This window comes from Rhinopithecus bieti, unplaced genomic scaffold, assembly GCF_001698545.2.
Source record: "Rhinopithecus bieti isolate Rb0 unplaced genomic scaffold, ASM169854v2 scaffold_17962, whole genome shotgun sequence".
Lineage (NCBI taxonomy): Eukaryota > Metazoa > Chordata > Mammalia > Primates > Cercopithecidae > Rhinopithecus > Rhinopithecus bieti.
In genome coordinates, this window is record NW_016809457.1 from 2,759,634 (window position 1) to 2,765,610 (window position 5,977).

Below are 5,977 nucleotides of genomic sequence, written 5' to 3' on the forward strand. Positions count from 1 at the left end.
GTTATATTTATAGTTTATATATAGTTATATTTAATATATAGGCATATTTATAGTTTGTATATATAGTATAACTATAATATAAATAAATATAATATAAATATAATGTAAGTTTTCTACAGAAAACCTACAAACTGAATTCTACACAGTGTGTATACAGAAGAATTCTCCATAAACGGAGAGGTAAGGCGCTTACCCTTATCAGATTCTAGAATATTGCCATGGTTTAAATATTTGTCCCCTCTAAAATTTAATCACCAATGTGGCAGTATTGAGAAGTATGGACTTTAAGAGGTGTTCAGCTTATGAGGGCTCTCTTCTCATGAATGAATTAATCTATTCATAGGAGTATAAGGATGGCTTATTCTGGAAAATCTATTATGTTACAAGGGTTGATAGGCAATGTCTTACCAGAGACAGGATAGTGGGAGCCATCAGCCCTCGTTATAATTACAAAAGGATACACTGTTATAGAGCATTTTAAAACAACGATAAAATTAATAAAAGTCCTTCTGCTTTTTATTATGATCATGTACTTTCAATTCTATATAATGTCAGAGATAGAATACTCCTCCTAGACAAAACATGTTTGTCGCTCTAAATTCTAAAAATGGCCTGTACCCAGGCCAGACAGCTCCCACTGCCTGCCCTCGATACACCACTGCTATGGCTAAAATTCAACCAAAGCAAACCAAAACACATGTGAATATGAATTAAAGACCACAGGCCTTTAATAAAATGTAACATCTCTTGCTGACTTTTTTTTTTGGTAAAACCAGATACGGCAAGATAACTCAATATGATAAACACTGCAATCTTAATTTTTTAAATTTATTTTAATTGAAAGTTTTAGAAGTATTTCATTAAAATAATTAATAAAGCAATGATCCTTATTAATGGACTTATTTATTATTTTACATTGCTCTTAAAATTCTGAAAATACAATGAAATACGAAGTAGAAATTAGTTGTCTAGCGATAGGAAATAGACAAAATACATAATAGATTATATAATTATGTAATTATTAAACCCAGAAAAGTGATGGAAAAATCACTTAAATTGATTAAGCATTTAATACATGCACTGAACAAGTGAAAAAAAATGCTTTCTTTTCCTATGTCTTATAAATTTTGATCTATAAACTGATGAAAAAATAAAAGATCAAATCACAGCAGAAATTAAATTCTTAGGCATTTCTATAACAAAAGTACATGATAATTTATGAAGAAAAGATAATATTTTCTAGAGAATTATGAGAAATAATTTTAAAATGTAGACATGCCAGACTAGTAGATAAAAAGATGGAATATCTGAAATATTTTTATTTTAATTTAATGCATACATTTAATGACAACCAAATAAAAGTTTCAGTAGAGCTTCTTTAACTTGACTGAAATGTTAAATTTCCTGGAGGAAGAATAAACAAATGAGTAAAATTTAAAAAATAATAATTTCATAAAGGGAGAGGAGGGGTACTTGTCCTATCAGATATTAGAATATTGTCATGGTTTGAATGTTTATCCCCTCCAAAACTTAATCACGAATGTGGCAGTGTGGAGAGGTAGGGACTTTAAGAGGGGATTGGATTATGAGGGCTTTGTTCTCATGAATGAATTAATCCATTCCTAGGTAGATTAATAAACCAGTGGGCTAATGGATTGATAAGTTATCGTGGTAAGGGGAGTGGTGGCCTTATGAAAGGAAGTAAGACATGAGCTACCATGCTCAGCCCCCTCACCATGGATACCTTCTTCTGCCTTGGGAATCTGCAGCGTCTCCCCCAGCAAGAAGGCCCTCACAAAATGCAGCCCCTCCCGCTTTACTCCTCAGCCTCTATAACTGTAAGAAAGAAACTCCTTTTCTTTATGAATTTCAAAGTTGCAGGTATTCTGTTATAAGCAACAGAAAATGAACTAAGAAATGCATATTATATAACCTGAATAAATAAAAGATTATGATATGAATGTAAGAATTAATTGACAATAAAAATCAATAGACACACGTGACATGGACTAACACTAATACTTGAGAACTCAGAATGTGGATGAGCTTGGAGGACATTGTTAGGCAAAATAACTTAGGCACATAAAGATAAATACCATGTATTCTCATTCACATGTGGAAGCTAAAAAATGTGATCTCATACCAGTAGAGAGTATAGTAGTGGTTACTAGAGGAAGGGAAGGATGTGGGAACTGTGTAGTAAGAGGTTGGTTAACCAATACAAAAGTACAGCTAGACAGGAAGAATAGGTTAAGTGTTCTATCACACAATAGGCTGACTACAGTTAACAACTTATTGTGTATTTTCAACTAGCTAGAAGTGTGGATTATAACTGTTCCCAACACAAAGAAACGATAAATGTTTGAAGCGATGGATGTGATAATCACCCTGATGTAATCATTACACCTTGTAAACAGGTACCAAAATCTCACACTTTACCCCATAAATATGTTTAATATTATGTGTCAATTAAAAATAATAATAAGACCAGGCACAGTGGCCCATGCCTGTAATCCCAGTGCTTTGGTTGGCTAAGGCAGGAGGATCATGTGAGCTCAGGAGTTAGAGGCTGCAGTGAGCCATGATCTTTCCTTTTCATTGTATTCCAGCCTGGGGGACAGAATGAGAACCTGTCTCAAAAAAAAAAAAAAAAAAAAAAGAAGGTAACAAAAAAAGGTCACTGGGTAGGAAAGTAAATGCAATTGGATAGGCTACTGGGGAATTTAATTTCTTGCACTGGACAGTAGGTATCCACAAATACTTGTTGATTTATTCCTTTTAACCCTAACTATTTCTAAAGTATTTTTTTTGTTATTTTTCTACTCCTGTGACAGATTATGAAATGTTTTATTTTAAAGGGACCAATGGGTAAAGGGGATATTAACAAATTGGGAAAATTTGTCTTTTGGAAGAAAACACAAGTTAAACTTTTGTTTGCATAGAGATTTCTAGATATTACCCATATTTCCAATATTCCTCCTTTCTGTGGATATACTATATGTTGCAGAGCTACACGTCCCTTTCTGATCAACGGGCTCTGACCAATTAATTAGGAGCCAGTGAATGATTGTCCATGCTCTTTCCTCTGTTGCAGATTCCTGTGTCTAGAAAGATGGAGCTCCAGGTTTTGCAGCGGGAACTCATTTGTTAAGACTGTTCCCTCTGATAATGTGCGAGGCAGAATGTGTACCCAATGAATGTGTCTCCAGTGTGAGAACTCGCAAAGCAGATATTAATCTGTGCTGGTCACTATGGGTTGTATTTGATAAGGAATTATAAGAAAAACAGTTCTGAAAAGTATTATCTGTTTGCCAGCAAGAACGAAAAAAAATAGTTCAGATATTTGGGGTCTTGAATGAGTTAAACCAGTAATTGCTTTCAATCCTAAATAGTAAAAGAGAAAATGTTAAAAGATGTTAAAATTGAGCTGTTTACAAAAACAAACAAACAAGCAACAACAACAAAAATAAATAATAGATTTAGACTGCACTTTCACTCATAAAAGGAATTAATGAGATAAAATGCCTTAGGGAAAGATCAAACTAAGGGCCTAAGGCCCAGTAATCTTTCCAATTGGAAAAATAGTTCAGGTAAAAGAGCTTCAGGGTTCTATTCTCTCATCAAATCCGGATAGACTCAAGAAAACTACCAGGGTCTTCAAGCTGGGAGAGGTACAGGCACACGAGTGTAAAGAAATACAGATGAAGTGAGAAGTGTGTTAGATAAAGAATTGTAGCTGTAATTGTTGGCACATGGAATTAATTGGAATTCAATAGGTTAGAAAAACCAACAAAGTTTTCAGAGAGTTGTATTGCTTAAGAAACTGTGAGCCTGCACTAAAAGTGTTTGAGACTCTAAAACAAGGGGGTCCAATCTTTTGGCTTTCCTGGGCCACACTGGAAGAAGAATTGTCTAACTAACTAACACTAGTGATAGCTGATGAGCAAAACCAAAAAAAAAAAAAAAAAAAAAAAAAAAAAAAAAAAAAAAAAAAAAAAAAACTCGTGATATTTTAAGAAAGTTTACCAATTTGTGTTAGGCTGCATTCAGAGCGGCCCTGGGCGGCGTGCTAAAATACCTCTCAGGCCCTGAGTAGGAAGTAGGCTAAGAAAATTTCATATTCTCTAGGATCCATTTTATATGAGCCCAAGAAGGGAGAAAGGAAAGGAAAAATATCTCCCTGAGGGTGGAGACAGAAGACACAGAGAACAAGAACCAAGTTGGATCCTCCAGGAGAGCAGTCTGGGCCTCGTGAAGGTAGGGTGCTCAAAAAACGTCTGCCTGGAAGGAATTCAGAATTTTTCAGGAACAGGGACTCCTGTTTCCTTTTTCAATTATGACATGTGTAAGTGCCAGATAACTTGTCATTTTAGTTGCTAGGTTTCCAAAGCTATGGGAGCTACCTATAGACTTGACATGGAGAGTACAGTATGCAGTAGGCCCTTTGTATCCAAGGATTCAACCAACTGTGGATAGAAAATATTTTTTAAAAACTCAATAAAAATAATATAACAATAAAACTAATGTAAATAAAACAATATAGCATTACCTATTTACATAGTATTTACATTGTATTAGGTGTTATAAGTAATATAAAAATGATTTAAAGTATATGGAAGGATATGTACAAGTTATGTGCAGATACTGCACCATTTTCTACCAGCAATTTGAGCATCTGTGGATTGGATATCTATGGGGGTCCTGGAACCAAACCCCCATGGATACGGAGGGACAATTGCATCACTCAGAGATTCTGGATTCTGGACTTTGAGCTCAGTGCCATGACTGAGGAAGACGGCGGGGTTTTCTCTCTTAGAGGGGAGGTAGGTATAATTGTCATACATATCTATACCACAGGGAGACTGCACTGAATATTTGGAGAAATAAACGGGTAAATTGTGGCAGATACTACCAGTCCTTAGCAATATTTCCAGTTCTCCTTTTTCACTCCTCTAGTCAGTAGGCTGGGGCTAGATAACTGGTCCCATAGCCTGACTGTGTCTATTAGGAGGCAATGCATGATTTCCCGGCCCAAAGTATGTGAGAGCTGATGGACCCATTTCCCACATTCTCCTCCTCTTCCACAGTGAACCCAGAGCTTTGGGTTGAGATGGGGGTGCCATAAAATGGAAGTACTCTGAAAAACAGAGCTTAAAGGCTTTTAACAGGTAAACGTGCAGTCCAAATTCTTAATTTGTTCTTGTTGTTGTTGCTGTGGAGAGCATCTGTCCAAAAGCTTTCAGGACACACATAGACTTTACATGAGCAAGGAAAAAAATGTGTGTTTAGACACTGAGATGTTAGTGTTTTTGATAATATAACCGGATCTCATAGATACATTTATCTTAGATCATTCTATGCTAAATACACACCTTCACACAAACATACATGCATACATATGTAATGGATTAGTTAAAAGAAAATACACTTCAACTTTTAAGCCAAGAAAATGTAAGTAAATATTTAACTTATCTCAAGTGAAGACTTTACACATAATGTCGTGAAAACAACACAAGTGAAAAAGTAGATCTGATTACTTGCAAATAACACTTTTGAATATCAGAAATATCAACAACTAAATGAAAGTTAATGACATGCTGGGGAAAACATTTTTTGCAATAGAGGGTTTATGTCCTAATATATAAGAGGCTCTTAAAAATGAGTATCTTAAAATATCGGCATCACACACACACACACACACAAAGACAAAGAATATAAACGTAATTCTTCCAATTTATGAAAACAGAAATACAGACAGATACCTTCCAAAGCCATCAGAATCTGAACCAGTGAAGAGGAGCACGTTTGCTTTCCTGCCCGATTAACAGTCATAGAAGATCGCCTGAACTGCCCCTGGGGTGTGGATATGCACCCTGAAAATATTTGACATACCAGAGCATACTTGGATGTGTATATACATATTTGTGAGAAATGTGAAAATAAATTGTTTTAGATTTTAATATTTTCTTTATGTCTA

General features: G+C 35.0%; 1 long non-coding RNA gene across 1 annotated transcript in view; it reads left to right on the forward strand.

Moving 5' to 3' along the window:
• Window positions 1-4,762: 4,762 nt before the first annotated feature.
• The window catches only part of LOC108540372 (uncharacterized), a 4,448-nt gene continuing 3,233 nt past the window's right edge, over window positions 4,763-5,977 (forward strand). The window contains exon 1 of the long non-coding RNA XR_001888653.1: window positions 4,763-4,823. This is a non-coding gene — a long non-coding RNA (uncharacterized LOC108540372). The remainder of the gene's footprint in view (window positions 4,824-5,977) is intronic.